The following is a 15,767-nucleotide window of genomic DNA, read 5'->3' on the forward strand; positions in this document are numbered from 1 at the left end:
GAAGCATTCCGATAGTATAGGGCACTCATTGGCATTTCTACCTACCTGAACTCTGAGCCTTTCCGTCTTTGTTCTGGCATGCCTCTCTCCTAAGGAAGATGCAAGCTCTTGGGGGAAGCCACTGGTGGGGTGAGTGTTCCTATGATTCCCAAATGTTTCAGAAGCATCTTTTTGTTCCTTTAGCTGCTTGATATAATCATAATATGGCATGGTTGGAAGGGATCCCAAGGGTCATCTAGTCCAACCCCCGGCAATGCAAGGATCCTGCCCAGAGCCAGCCCTGGCTGGGTTCCAAACTCCAGCCTTCTGGTTACCATTGCAATTCTGCATGGTGTGGAGTGGGGGGTCACCAACCTACGGCCCGGGGGCCAGTTAAGGCCTGAGGGATGCCTTTATCCGGCCCGCGGCGCCCCCTGCTGCCGCTCACGGCCACCCACTCTTAGCTGCGCAGCACAGCGTGGGGACGTTTTCTAGTGCACATCCAGGTCGGATGAGGCCCGTGCACATGCGCACAAGCTATTTCCGGTGCTCCTCCAACCCGGACGTGCACCGGAAATAGTGTGTGCGCCTGTGTACGGGCGCACGCTCCCCCGCCCTCTGTGCGATTGTTGCTCGAGCAACCAGCCCGAGGCAAGGAAAGCTTGGAGACCCCTGGTGTGGAGAAAGGGTAGAGAGAAATGTGTCGCTTACACTCTCATAACACTGATATGAGATCCACACTATGCAGACCTTTCAATAACTAAAGTATAAAGGGCAGTTACATGGAGGGTGGAGCAAGCTTGTTTTCTCCTGTTCCAGAGGCCTTTAAGCCCTGAAGCAGTGACTCTCCTTCCTTGAAGGTTTTTAAGCAGTGCTTGGATGGCCATCAGCCATGGATCATCTAGTTGACCCTCGGGGTCCTTTTCTAACTCTACAATTCTATGATGGTATGTTTTAAAGAGCATCCAAGGAGCCTGTAAAGCACATGACTTCCCCCAAAATGATTCGTGCCATTGCGGCTTCCCTCTCAGACCTACAATCCCCAGAATCCCGAACAAACTACAATTTCCAGGATCATCTGGAAGAAGACATCTGGTTTTTAAAACAGGGATGGAGAACCTGCAGTAACAGTATGGTTACAGGGAGCAGTGTGTATAAAATATTGAATGTAATAATAACTATTACATTGTATTACAAGGTAATTGTATCAGAATTATTATGGGAATGTTAAGGAGGGAGGGGGGAAAGAAAGATTGTGGAATCCTGGTGGTGAGTGATGATTGGATGAGGATTTGAAAGGGAGTTTGAATGCGAGTCAGTTGAGAGTCAGTTGAGAGCAATGGGTTCTGGAGTGGGTGGTTGGGCAACTAACTATTCAGTTTAGGATCAGTAGTCTAGTCGTCATTTTTGTAATAAAGCAGCATGTAAGATAAAGAGAATTTGGGGCCATAAGCTCAGGTACACACATCATCCTACAATCATTTAGTGAATCATCCATACAGCCTCCTTTAGCGAGGGTGCAGTACCTAGGATCTGGACAAAACATTGATATTTTTCACTCTTTTCTAATTTCATAGGTTTATGTTCTGATTCTAATGATGTAATAGGGGTGGGGCTCTATAAATACTGGGAGCCGCCACATACTCCTTTTCTTCTTTAACAAAATTATAATTTCCCCTTGTTTTCAAAAGCACATGCACTGTCTCTTTCTTCAGGTTCTTCAGTTACATTTGTTGTGAGACACTGGTGTTATATACTGGGAAGAAAAGAGGGGACCAGCATTCAGATTTAAGAGGCATTTCTGCACCTGGAGGACATGCTGCCATCTTCATGCAAAGAGCAAATGTGGCCTTCAATGATTGTGAATTGCTACTTGCCATCTTGTGCAACAAAATCATTTATAAAGTACTCTAGTGCCAGCAACAAGAAAACTGACTGATATGTTATATTATGTTATAATATAGCAATCATGACATCATCACAAGAATTGCTAAAATGTGAATCAGATGTTAAACTGGGCCTTCCAGACAACCCAATGAACATTTTCACTTGTCTGTCTCTCAGACTTGTAATCCCCTTTAACTATTTGGTTCATGCAAGTAGTCAACTCTTTCAGCAAACTAGTCTCTTACCCTAGAGGTTTTCTCTTTCCCCTCAGTTCCTATTTCTCTCAGGTACCAGGGCAAACAACTTAAAGAATATATTATCCCCAGTGGTGATACTGAACACATGCCTGGTGGTTCCCCATTGCCAAGAGCAGACCTCTTTAAATATAATTTCCACCCCAAAAACAGCCACAGTAACATTTATTGGGCCCTTTAGAATGGGGCTACCTTCCTGGAAGTTCTGGGTCCACAGCTGGGCTTGTTTTTCTTGTTGTTTTGCTTCAATGCTAATTAAAGGGAAGGAATAAGAAATAGAAAATGAGTAAGAGCTGTAGTGAATTCAAAAGATTTTGATCAATGGTAGTTCTCAGGTATCAACATCTTTAGCAGAACTGCCCACATTTTCAGATATTTGTTTGCAATCATTGAGACCATAAACTTGCTTCTGCAAAGGGTACTAAATTGTGCATCACAGAAATATGTCTATGAATGTTATTGGGACAAAAGTGCAGACACATAGCTCAACAAAGAAAAAGGGAGACAGAATGTAAGATTAGAGAGGTACACAGAAAGTATGCGTTTTCAGGAAGAAATGTGTTTTAATGGATATTAGGATTCTAACGAAAGTTATTGATCAGTAATAAAGGAAAAAGGAAAACATTTGATAACTTGCTAGATGAAAATGGGAATTAGCCCCAAAGATTCACAGTAGTGTTTTAACTATGGTACTATTTTGTTCCACATCATGTACTGAATAATTGCTCCCTAGACCTATGGAGATATTCCTTAGTTCAGAGCAGTATCTATTTCTTCTTCTTTGCTATTAGAGGTGAGAAAGACCTGCAGTGATAGATTAGGCAGGTCTTCCCGTGGGCTACTCTTTGATGGTTTCAGTTAAAAAGGACTTCTGACATTCCTTAACTACACAAGGGAAAAGGGCAGTTTTATGCCCAGACAATGCAACTCCTAAGGGAATCAAGACTAAAGTTAACTGCTTCATGATGGCCTGATCTGCTCAAGGAGCTCCCACTGGCTCTTCAAGCTACAAAACTGAAGAGGTTAGTCAGTTTTGCCCTGCACAGAGGAGCAGGAAAAATACCATTGGAGATAATTCTCTGCATAAATGATCTAAGCAGAGAGGGACAGCACCTGATCCCCCAAACCCCCATTGCTGGATCATTGTTGCTGCCCATAACCCTTAGCAAGTTCCCAAGAGAAAGGAGATGTATCAGCTTGGGCTGCTCACTCTTTTAAACTCCCTGTTCATTAACTCCACCCAACCTCATTAATCAAAGCTGGAATAAAATGAGCCCCAGAGAATGCAGAGTTTCCCCCTCTGTTTCCAAGCTGCTTTAATTACATTCTCAGTGGGAGGGTTTCTTACACACACAGGCTCACTACTGGCCCACTGCCTTACAGGGATTTGGAGACACTCGCCACAGAGCCTCAGGTCATGACCTGGCCAGAGTAAAATAGACATCTTGACCTCTTTTTTGTGGCCACTTGACAAGTACATGTGCGTTTTCATAGCTCTGAAGTACCCAAGATGACAGAGAAAAGAGAGTCAATTAGTTGTTTCATCTATTCTCATTCAGTGCATTTTGGAGACCTCACTTCAGTACAAAGCGGCAGAACCCAATAGCAACCCAACAAAGCCAGATGGTACCAATTCATTTTTGACAACAGCTATTATATCAGCCCTGACTGCTGAGGTCTGTATTAACACAAACACAATTAATGATATGCAATTACTGCTTTTCCAGATTGCAAGGAGTCACTAATAGGAATAGATGCTTATTTATTTGTGGTAAGGGATGTTAAAAGTGACGGATAACCTCTGTTCAACTTAAGGCAGAGGTGGGGAACCTGCAGCCCTGCAAATGTTGTTGGGCTCAAGCTCCCGTCAGTCCAAGGCAGCAAGGCCAATGGTCAGAAATGATGGGATTGTAGTCCAACTACATATGCTGCAGAGTCATAGGTTTCCCACCACTAAGTTAAAGAGTGTGCAAGCTCTTGAGATTCATAATCTTCTCCAGACTAAACTGTCTGAAATTCTAAATTTGAACTTGAATAAAGTTCAAAACTATGTAAGGTCACACACCCACACCATACATTTAAAGCACATGGCTTATCCCATATAATCCTGGGAATTGCAATTAAAGGGGCTGAGAACTGTAGCTCTGTAAGGGGTACACTAGTTCCCAGGATTCTTTTACAAAAGTTATGTGCTTTAAATGTATGGTGTACATGTGATGTAAGAATTTTACATTTTCTGAAACTAGGATGGAAACTATGTTTTATAGCAACTTAGTACATTCTTCAAATGTGGTCATGGAAATCTTCTTCAGTCCAATAAATGTGGCAGGGATTTCCATCAGAAAGAAAATTACACAGAAATTTTTTTATGTTACTCTTTTGTATTTATGTAATATTTTCTAAATATACTGTTGGGTCTCAGGAGTCTGCTCCAGGTGTTTGGTGCAAAGATACAGGTAAGCTGATTTTCAGCACAGGAGGGATATGGTCAGGACCAGTTCAAAAGTACACAAATCAGGACCCAAGGAGTCATCTGCACTGCTATTCCCACTGGTCTGGAAAATTGCTCAGACTAAAAAGCAGCTTCTGAGGCCCAAGTTTTGTAATAAATGGCTGTTCCAAATTAGTCTACTGTATTCAGGCTGACGGGTACTGCAGCCTAGATGGTGCCCTTCATCCTCCATATTTGGCAAGGCACCAGTGGTAATATAATAATAATAATAATAATAATAATAATAATAATTTTTATTTATACCCCGCCCTCCCCAGCCAAGGCCGGGCTCAGGGCGGCTAACAAGCAATAATAAAAACAAGTTGAATGATTACAACTTAAAAACAAAATTAAAATACAACATTAAAATATTGAAACATAAAAATATTAAAATGTAGCCTCATCGCAGGAGGAGAAAGGAAAAGAAAAAAGAAAGAGAGGGAGGGAGGGAATCAAATTGGCTCCAAACCAAAGGCCAGGTGGAACAACTCTGTCTTACAGGCGCTGCGGAAAGAAATCAGATCCTGCAGGGCCCTGGTCTCATGAGGCAGAGCGTTCCACCAGGCCAGAGTTGAAAAGGCCCTGGCTCTGGTTGAAGCTAATCTAACTTCTTTAGGGCCCGGGACCACTAGGGTGTTGCTATTTATGGGCCTTGAGGCTCTCCGTGGGGCATACTGGGAGAGGCGGTCCCGTAGGTACAAGGGTCCTAGGCCGTGAAGGGCTTTAAAGGTCAAAAGCAGCACCTTAAATCTGACCTTGTACTCCACCGGGAGCCCGTGCAGCTGGAAAAGCACTGGGTGAATATGCTCCCATGGCAGAGACCCCGTGAGGAGCCTCGCTGCAGCATTCTGCACCTGCTGAAGTTTCTGGGACAGCTTCAAGGGCAGCCCCGCATAGAGCGAATTACAGTAGTCAAGCCTGGAGATGACCGTCGCATGGATCACTGTGGCCAGGTCAGGGTGGGAAAGGTAAGGGACCAACTGGTACAGGACATCAAGACACCAGAGCCTGGTTTATGAATGCACCCCTCCTGCCCTTCCCTTACAATAAATATATTTGTTCCATAGGCTCTAGCAAGACATTCTACAACCATGAAGTGGTATGAAGGAAATAGTTTCCTAAATTTCATGGATTATGCACCAAGCTGCTCTCCAGGCTCAAAACCAGAAGGGATTTGAGGTGTGAGAAGAGAGCAGTTCAAGAATTACTTTGGGCCAAACTACACGTGATGTGAGAAATCAGTGTTTAGGTGCCTAACAGTTTTTTAAAAAACTTAAAAGCAACCATATGAACAAACTGGATTAAGGTAGTGGTGCTGTCAGTCTGTGCTATTTTTTTAATTACACACTCCACAGGGAAGAAAATATACCTTTGTTGTTTCTGTCTTTTTTACCCAGCAAGACCATTATAGCAATCTCAAAGGGTGATATTGGGAAATATATTTTTATTTATTACTTACTTGGAGAAATAAGTAAGGGAGGCAAAGACTACACATTCTCAGTCCTGTGGCCCCAAGCCATACCCAGTTACTTTTAAGCTTTGCTTTTTTTAAAAAAAAGTATTTGGAGGTCTGAAAATAGATATACCACATCATGTGTATGGTACTTTGGCCCCAGTTTGCTGTAAATCAGTAGCAAAAATCAGATAAACCCTCACAAAATGTGTGGGCCTTCCCTCCACCACTCTCTGAAAAAAAGGAAGGAAACTTAATTTGAGGTCCCCTTTGGCCTATGCTGCATTCAGATATTTCACTTCTGAATGCTTTAAACTAGAAAGGGCAAGAAAGAGAAGCTAAGAGCTGCTAGCTTCTATTTTTATATAGCACTACTTTGAATTTCTCAATAAATCTTCTTTTCACAGGGTTTCCCTGGCAGTGGACAAGGTAGGCACAAGGTTACCAGAAGCAGAAAAATATGCAATCAAATGCATACAAATCCCTCATTGAGGGGATCAATAGGCCAGCAGGCAGGCGGGCACGCAGCCAAGCTAGCTCTCCTTCAGAAAAGAGCAAAATAGCAGAAAATACTGTTTTAGGCTGCAATCCTATACACACTTACTTGGAAGTAAGCGCTACTGAACTCAATGAAACTTACTTGTGGGCAGACATGTATTGGATTGCACTGTATCTTTCAAAATGAGCTGCTCCCAGATTTCTTCTATTTTCTTGAGAAGTAGGTTAAAGCTATAAATGCTAAGTAGGAAGTGAGGAAGGCTGCAGTCTTCCCTGTCTGCAAACTCCATATACTGCAACAAATTAGCACTGCGGTCAAAGGATGCCTGCATTTCAGAGCAATTACTATGCAAGATTGTAGCTGTTCTGTCTCAGGTGTAAAAAGTTAAAATATGCAAATACTTCTCCATCCCCTGGCCAGTTATATTTCTGATTTTGAAACTTCTTATTTTTATGAAGACATTCTGAGCATATGATCTGTTCCATGCATTCCTACATCCAAATGTAGATCAGTAAGAGGAATTGTCTGCATGATTTGATTAGAAAGGGAGATGGGATTTGCATAAATAAATAAATATCCCCCCTCCCCTTTCAAGGTACCCAGCCACGACCTCTTTCAAAATACTCTATTGCATTCCGCCTGCCCAGTTTAGTTTTATGTCCCTTTCCCTACCCCTCAACATCTCTACACTGGTACAAAATCACCTTGCTTGCTTTCAGAGAATTTATTAATCAGAGATTCTCCATTTCTCACCGAACCTGCCTCAACAATTCTTAGTTCTCAGGAGTAATCTTCTGCCATCTCCTTGTACCAGCAATTATAAAGATCTGATCACAAGCCAAAGTGATCATAATTTGCATTGGGGCAATACATTTAAGTGCTTACCATATTTTGTTACATATAAGTAAACTTTTTGTTTGTCAAGCACAGGCAAGGTTTTCTTGATTCATTTGAGATTTTGCACTGATCTAAGAAATGGTGAGAGAGAAATATGGCAAAACCTTAGGAAGTTTCAGAGGGACACAGTTCAATGCATGAAAAACTGAGAAAATGTAAAGTTTTTCTACAGAACACTTCTGTTGTAGGAATGGCAGTGTCAGTGTGTGAGTTTGGCTCATCACAGTCCACCCAGCTCCAATATTATCATTATTACTACAGAGATCTTTTGTTACAGACACCACAAATCCCCTCATTACAATAACCCCACACACATCAAGCTAATGAGAGGCTATGTAATAGGAAAGCTGTGTGTGGCACCCTGCATGCCCATGTGTGTGTTCTGGGATGTGAAAGAGAATTACTCCACTATCTATAGCCCGCTTAGCACCTGCTCTTCTGTCCGTTGGGGCAGGCTGGCCTAAGGTGTTACTGAGACCTCTGGGAGAAGGCTCAGCTGGGGCTGCAGTTGGTAAAAGGGTCTGCAGAGAAGAGAAGCAAGAACCAGAATCTGTTACACTTAAGTATGACAACAGAGAACGATAAATTTGAAACAGATGCTCTTCAAATGAGCTGTCTGCCAACAAAGTGATTGCTGAGAGACTTCCAGGAGGAAGTCTCTGAGAGTCTATCCAAGTTTAACATAAGTTTATTATTATACAAACTATTCAAGTTGCAATCAGGACAGTTCTTTCCCTATTCTCTCCCAGAGGACCATAGACATGGCAATTAAAAACAAGGAAAAAGCCTTTCAGGGAAAACCTTGGAATAGATCATATGACACCTAAATGGGAGCTGATGAACTGTAGCACTGCTTAACTTGATCTATCAGCCAGTTCAATACTGTTTTATTATAAAGAACTGTTTCTGTGTTGCCCAAGTTTGAAACACACAATCATAGTACTATTTGTTAGACCATGAACTTGCTGAGCTCAAAAATATTTTAGAAATTGAGACTGTTTATACCTCTAACCAGTCCTTCCTTACCAACCACTGTTCTAAACCCACAAACACGATCCCTTCTCCCCACTACCCAAAAACCTTTTGCAGTTCCTGGCAGCACTCTGCCCCTCAATTTGCAACACAGATTCTGTCTTTCAGAATCTGCAGAATGCCTTCATAACCACAATGATAGGAGGAAGATATGTGAGGCACTGAAAGGAAGGATAATTGCTGGCAAAATCCAGTGAGCCTGCTTCAGCAGGAGCAGAGCTATGAAAAAATATGGTACCTGCTGACCACAAGTCAATGAGGTTCTTCTGTCATGAATAAAGGAGAAAGTGATGGGGAGAATACAGTCATACCTCATGTTACGTCCGCTTCATGTTACATTCTTTCAGGTTACATCCCGCAGCGAACAGGAAGTACCGGAAAGGGTTATTTCCGGGTTTCGCCACTCGCGCAGAAGCGCAAAATGACATCATGCACATGCGTAGAAGTGGTAAATCGCAACCCGCGTGTGTACAGACGCGCCCCTGCGGGTTGTGCTCTTTTCATGTTGCGAGCGGGCCTCCGGAACGGATCCCATTCGCAACCAGAGGTACCACTGTAATAAGGAAGTGGGAGCAACTGATGAGGCAGTATAGAAAGAAGCAATATGGGGTTCCCGGCTATGTCACGAGTCAATGGTGATTGCCGCCCGCTGCCCTCTGCAGACAGTGGGGAGGTTCAGGCAGGTTATGAGGCAAAAATTCTGGAAATGTTCTCCAGCGGGGTCTGGGGAGCTCACTGCATCCCACTGTGCTGCTCAAGCCTGTGTCTGCCAACTTGAAAGGCAGAAAAGGTGCAACCTGTGAGTGTGTCCCTACCATGGACGAGCCTCCATCTCTGGCATGATTTATGGTTGGTTCCTCCTTAATCTGGAATATTGGCGTTAATCAAGAGGCACTTATAGACCAACATATGACAATGGGCTGCAATTAATCAGCTGCCGAAAGGACTAGGTTTTGCCCTTTGACAGTATTTGAATCTTTTTTTTCTGAAGCTTGAGAATCCTTACAACAGCTGGGAAAGGAAGGGGGAGGACAAAGATGCTTGGTGCTTTCATATGGTTTTCAAATGGCCTACTTTTTTCTTGTCCTCCCCTGTAAAATGAAAGAGACTTGTGTAGCTGTGGCTGTTAACGTGGAAAAGAGGCGGCTTTTGATTTATGCTCAGCAAGGAATTTAAGAAGCTTTTATTATGCCCTTCCCCCTCGACCGAGGTTGAATGGACTTTATTTAAAATTACCTTTGGATTGGATCACGAGTATGATGGAACAATACAGAGCAAGAAGAATGAACAGCTCCCGAATAGATCTGGCAAGAGGCTGAATTTGATAAAAGATTTTGTTTTTAAATGTGTGCTGAGGATAAACTCCAGAGTGGAATTTTAATGGCAGAGACTGGGCATGTACTCTGTGAGTTATTTATGGCTGCAGCTTATACGCTAGTTGGTAAAGAGTGGAAGGAATGGAATGTGACCTTGTCCCATCCAGATAACTACTGCAAAGAACCCAACAATGGAAGATAGTAATTAATGCTCCCAGCACACCACCAGGTCTGAAAAAACAATGTATATGAAGGACTACACACGTGAAATGGATTTTATATTTATAAGATGTAATAGAGGTGCTGTTTGTAAGGAGGAAAAAAATGTGGTCAGCTGCAAGAATGGACTAACGGCAAGTGAAGGTGTCAATTGGACATTAATTAAGAGATGATGCGGCTAAGAGGAAATGATCGACATATGTTTGCAATAGGAGTGGGAAACCTGATTTTAAGAAATTGTATCAAAGTAATTTGGTTTGATTTGTAATAATTTGGAAAATTACATACTGAAATATGTAAATGTGTACGACTTTTGAGATGAGCTGCACTCAAGATAGCGCAGCACTGCCATGTGGGAACTAAGCCCTACCACAATCACATCCATAATCACTAAAAGGAGCTATTTCCTTGCTCACTGTAACTCTGGATTTTTGCCAGAAGTGCTTGCAACAGATTTTGTCATCAACATCCTTCACAGAAGGCAGATAATAGGCCCCCCAGTACCTGATAAGCCAACTTGTATCTCTTGATCAAGAAACTTTGAGTAGGACCTCTCACTAAACTACCAATTTGAAAAGGTTAAGTCTCAAGCCTGCCACCCTTCTGTCCCTAAAAAACAAGTTTTCTTAAATTAATACAACATTAGATCCTGCTTTGCCCTTCAGGTATCGTCTGTCATGATATGTCTTCCCTGCTCATACTCTCTGTGGCACACTAATATGTAGTATTTTATTTATTAAAATGTTTTTTAATCCTCCCTCTCATTTAATTTATTAAATTTATGCTCAATCCTTACTCCCAAAGGTGCTGAGAGTAGCAAACAAACAATAAAACAATAAAAACATTTTAAAAACCATTCCAGTAAAGATAGAGACTACCAGAAGATCTCAAGATGGCCAACAACCATACACACACACACACACACACACACACATATATATATACACACACACACCTCACAAAAAAGAGACAAACCAATAAAATATTAAACTAAGTTCAATCAATCATCATCAAAAGCTACAGAAAATATACTATTGCAACTGAGAACACAGGAGCACTCTGGGCATCTAATCCCTGTGTTAGGAGTGTGTACAGGAGCCAGGCCCTGTGACTGGTAGGGCTTCGCAGGACTGGGGCTTTCCTAAATTTGTTCTGAAGAGGCAAGGCGTGGCCACACAGGTGAGGCAGACTGGTAACTCACAGCACCTGGTGGCAAGAGCCGGGAAGGGATATAAGGTGAGCATTTCCCTTTGGCTCTTTGCCACAGCAACACGCTTCCTGCCTTGCTGCGTTAGGCTTCTTGACCCCTTGCTTCCTGATCCTTGGACCCTTGGCTCCAGGTTTTCTGACCCTCGGACCCTTGGCTTCTTGACTCCCAACTCTCTGACCCTTGGCTTCCAGACTCCCATTCCTGCTCCCACCCCGCCGTCTTGCTCATCCTCAGCCGGGACTTCGACTGCCCGTAAACCAGACCGTGACACCCTGTGTAAGATGTTTATGAAGGACCTTACCATAACACACATAGTTATACATGATATACAGGTCTATTCAAAAACTATTATCGCAGTGTAAATTCTATCCTTTAATAATGTGAGGTCCTAAACTATTAACTATTTGCACTGAAACCTTGACTAACATAGCAAGAAGCAACACAGAGCTCATTTGGCATTATGTGGCCACATTATGCAGCTGACACATAATATCAGCCTCTTCTCTTGCCCTCTTTTGTAGCAAACCATATGTAGCAGTTGCATCCTAGCCAACAAAGTATGATTATAGTCTGTCCTACAAACCAAACTTGCAAAATATGGTTTAACTCCTTCAGAGCTCTGTCTTGGACAGTGGCTTGGTTGTTATGACATGTAGTGTCAAATCATGGTTTTCTGTAAAACAGATGAACCTGATAGTATTATGCAAAGAAAAGAAAGCCAAAACATGCATTTATATAATGCCAAGCAAAGATTTAGTTTTGCATTCCATGTGATCAGAACTGCTATTCAATAGAGGGCTCTGAAGGAGCTGGAATTCTGTGCTGTTTTCATTTATAGACACATGGCCTTTTACTTCAGCCTTTAGAGTTCTTTGTGTGAAAGAACTCTTAGAAAATTTGCAAGGCAGGTCTGGGAGCCCATAATTTAATCTGAAGTCAGGGCACCTTGTAAATGCAGCACACATTAAACATAGATTATGTGCACCAAACCCTGCAGGTCCTGCGGCAAGACTGTGCTCAGTTATGCTGCAACGCTGAGCTCCAGGGCTATTCAGTAACCTTTAATTTCAGTGGAATCATTCAAACCACTGCAGTGCAGAGAGGAACTCTCTAACCTATGCACTCTAGTCCAGAGAAAGATAGAATAAATGTGACTTGGTTGCAAGGTATTAAAATTAAATTCAAACAGCCAGGAGAAGTGAAAACCATCCAGGACTTGACTGCAGTGGTAAAATGCTTCACATATTGAGGAAAGTTGAACCACAAAGCATGTCCTATGCATCCATTTTAGTTACTGATATGAGGAAACAGTATTTTAATACAAAAATATACCCTGTTAAAAAGCAGTACAAATATTTGATATAAAATATTTGAAGTTACACCAAAACACAGTTTATGATTATCCACATGACTGAACTAGTATAACTATTTTCTGGGAACAATTCCATAACATAGCCGAATTTAGCTTGAATCTGCGATTCTGCTTACAAACCCAGCCACAGAAAATGCACATGGATAGTGAATTATGGTGCAACCTTTCATCACTCATGTAGATAGGGGATCACATTTTAGTCGATCCCTGCACACATAAATTGAATCTAATTTAGGACAGAGACTTAACAGAAAGCATTCTGATAAAATGTTCTGTTATCTCAATGAAGACAACCCTGAAAGAATACTGACAGTCCAGTGTCACTAGACAAGTCATAAACCTGGCAGTTTTATAGGGAGTAATGGTTCCCTCTAGTGCTCTGATGAAGGATAGCATTTTACAATCAAGCTATATTCACCAAGATTGGGAAACTGTTTGGAACACATGTTCCATGATGATGCTACAATTTAGGAGCTTCCTACAAAGACATGCTACTGGGGGTGCTTCATTTACAAATAATATACAGTTTTAAAGATCAAAAGCAGAAAGGCTAACAAACTATCTGAAAATACCAACTCCCTTCTACCAAGGAATGATGTGGAATTTATGTGTTAGAAGAAACACTATTTAAAAATAGGCTGGGAGATTCTGAGCTTGCTCTTGGCTAGAGGTCTAAACTGTTCCCTTGCAGAGGACTCCCCTCCCCAATCACTCCATCTGTTTCCGCTATTCTCCTATCTCCCCTCTCTTCTCTCCCTCTGGTATCTACTACTCATTAGGCCTAGGGCTCTGAATTGCCTAGTTCTGACACCGGGCATAGTATTAATACTTTACTTGGCCTCAATGGGATTAAGAGAGTAAATTTTAACTACAATAATGAAGCAGAAAGTATAGAAATGATATTGCCATGTATGTGAAGAAACGCTGGTGCCAGCATACCTAACACATGAACAGACTTGCTGCCCTATAAAATATTTACAAAATGGAACTCCTGACGGAGACTTACCACAATTAGGAAAACGACAATGTCCAATACAGCATTAATCCAGAACAGATTCAAAAACCACACAAATAAATTCTTGCTGCAAGCCTCGTCTGGTTCCCATTTCAGTGGCAGATCTTCAGGTCTCAAATTTCAGCAGTACCCTGTGCGACACCAAAATACTGCACCCACCCACCCCTCTTCTTGCTCTCATTCTAATAATAGTTGCGGCATCCTCTGGGGTGCCCCCGAGGTTCCATGCCCAGTATGACTGAACACACTGCGCTCCCCAATATCCGCCTCTGAACATATAGCCAGGCAAAATTTGGCTGGGTGAATCCGAATCCAGATGCATCAGGGTAGTAATGAAGTGAGAATCCAGTCATGAGGAAAGAAAACAATAAATTCCACTATAGCACATATAGGAAACCACCATACTGAATGATTGTTCACCAAAAGCTATAGAACACTGAATGGCATTTGGAATGGAAAGCTGAGTGACGACATTGGCTTGCTACAAGCATACTATACTTAGTATGCTAGAAGGAGGCATAGCTAGCTGGCTTGTACAGTGAACACACAAGAACTCCTATTAGGAAGTAAAGCTATACTGCAACATTTTGTTGCAATTCCCACTTGTTTCTATTAATGGTAACTGAAACAGTGTCTGATTTGATGCATGGAGGGAACAGAAGGACTGGTAAAGGGAGCAAACAAAATATGTGGATTTCTTGCCATGTGCGGATTAATACTGCTAAAACTAGCACCTTTTCAGGGCGCCAAAGGACAATGATAATCAGCATACTTCACAGAGCAAAAGCTACACTTACTCCCATCTCTTGGCATTTAACAGAAGACACTTACAGAATTTTGCACTAACTGAAGCTCCTGAGACAGCTCATAGCTCATATTACTATCATCAAACCCTGAAATTTAAAAGCATCTATCTTTTCTAAAAGGGAAAAACAATATGCACAGTAGATATAATTGACAGTTGTTCTAGAAACTATAGCAACCTGCTTATTGAAAACCAAGGCAAGGTCCAGTATGATATCGAAGCTGGTCACCCATCAATTATTAGCATTTTACACATACTAACTGCTACACCACATTTGCTCTCAGAAAATTGGATCCAGACATAGCCATGCTTAAACCAACTGAAATCAATGATACTTAAGTAAATGGTGACTTAAGTCCCACTGATCTTAATAGGTCTACTCTAATTAGATGGCTACATCTGGATCTAACTCCCAGAGGCCTAGTGTGGTGCTGTGGTTAGAATAAGGATAGCCCACAAATCCCATCAGCTTCTAATGCCCAGGTTAGAATGCTGTACTTGGCACCAAGGAGGCCCAAGTTCAAATCTTGCTCAGCCATGAAGTCCACTGGGCCCTTGTCCAGTCACTCCTGTGCACTCTCTCTTTGCCTAAGCTCCCCAAGGATAGTTACATGGATATTACCAATGCTAGTGGTGAAGGGCTCTTATCCAGCCCTCTGAGCTCCATGAAAGGTAAATAGAATAATGTAATAAGGGAATGAAAGCAGTAAGTGTGGAAACAGTACTTTGCTCGTCTGTAAATGGTACCTCCACCCTCAAATGCACTGCATTGAAGCAGCTTGTTTCAGGACAAACAAATAAAAAAAGATTACCGGTATGTCACTCAGTCAAACTTTCAATAGCCTGGTTTGCACACCACAGTAAGCCAACTATGTCTTCCCATGATTGCATAAATGTGCTGGAAGAGATCACACCATGTTTGATCATCCCTAGCCCTCTTAGCTTAGGTTTGGCTTAGTATGTAGTCCGAACCTGGTTTCATGGCTTACCTTTCTCCTCTTTAAGTAGGAGGTTCATTCTTGACTACAGCTCATGGTTACTGAGGAGAAAGTCTAACCAGAAACCCGTTTGGGTCACACACTAAAAATACTGGGAAAGAGACACAAAGCAGGTGCAATCTCCTACCCACATGTCCACAGCCAAAATCTAAAATTGTCTCACTTACTATTCACCATCCCAATGCAGCATTGCCCACAAGCACGGCAAAACCAAATCATGGCTTTCAACACATCAACACCATATGTGAAAACAAGGGGCTTCCTCTCCCGCAAGAATTCTGGGAACTGCAGTTCATTCCTCCCAGAGCCACAATTCCCAGCATCCTTGACAAAGTAGAGT

At 42.2% G+C, this 15,767-nt stretch overlaps 2 long non-coding RNA genes across 8 annotated transcripts in view; one reads left to right on the forward strand and one right to left on the reverse strand.

The window, feature by feature from the left end:
* LOC309331284 overlaps positions 1 to 15,767 on the reverse strand; it is a 66,816-nt gene that overhangs the window by 48,251 nt on the left and 2,798 nt on the right. For all 7 annotated transcript variants that reach the window (XR_014151766.1, XR_014151767.1, XR_014151768.1 and 4 more), the window contains exons 2-3: positions 2,313 to 2,371; positions 46 to 183 (exon numbers count right to left, since the gene is read on the reverse strand). This is a non-coding gene — a long non-coding RNA (uncharacterized lncRNA). The remainder of the gene's footprint in view (positions 1 to 45; positions 184 to 2,312; positions 2,372 to 15,767) is intronic.
* LOC309331326 lies at positions 210 to 2,026 on the forward strand. Its single transcript, XR_014151822.1, has 3 exons — positions 210 to 345; positions 676 to 896; positions 940 to 2,026. It is a non-coding gene; the product is annotated as an uncharacterized lncRNA (long non-coding RNA).

Source organism: Podarcis erhardii (genome assembly GCF_964252035.2).
Source record: "Podarcis erhardii genome assembly, chromosome: 16".
Classification (NCBI taxonomy): domain Eukaryota; kingdom Metazoa; phylum Chordata; class Lepidosauria; order Squamata; family Lacertidae; genus Podarcis; species Podarcis erhardii.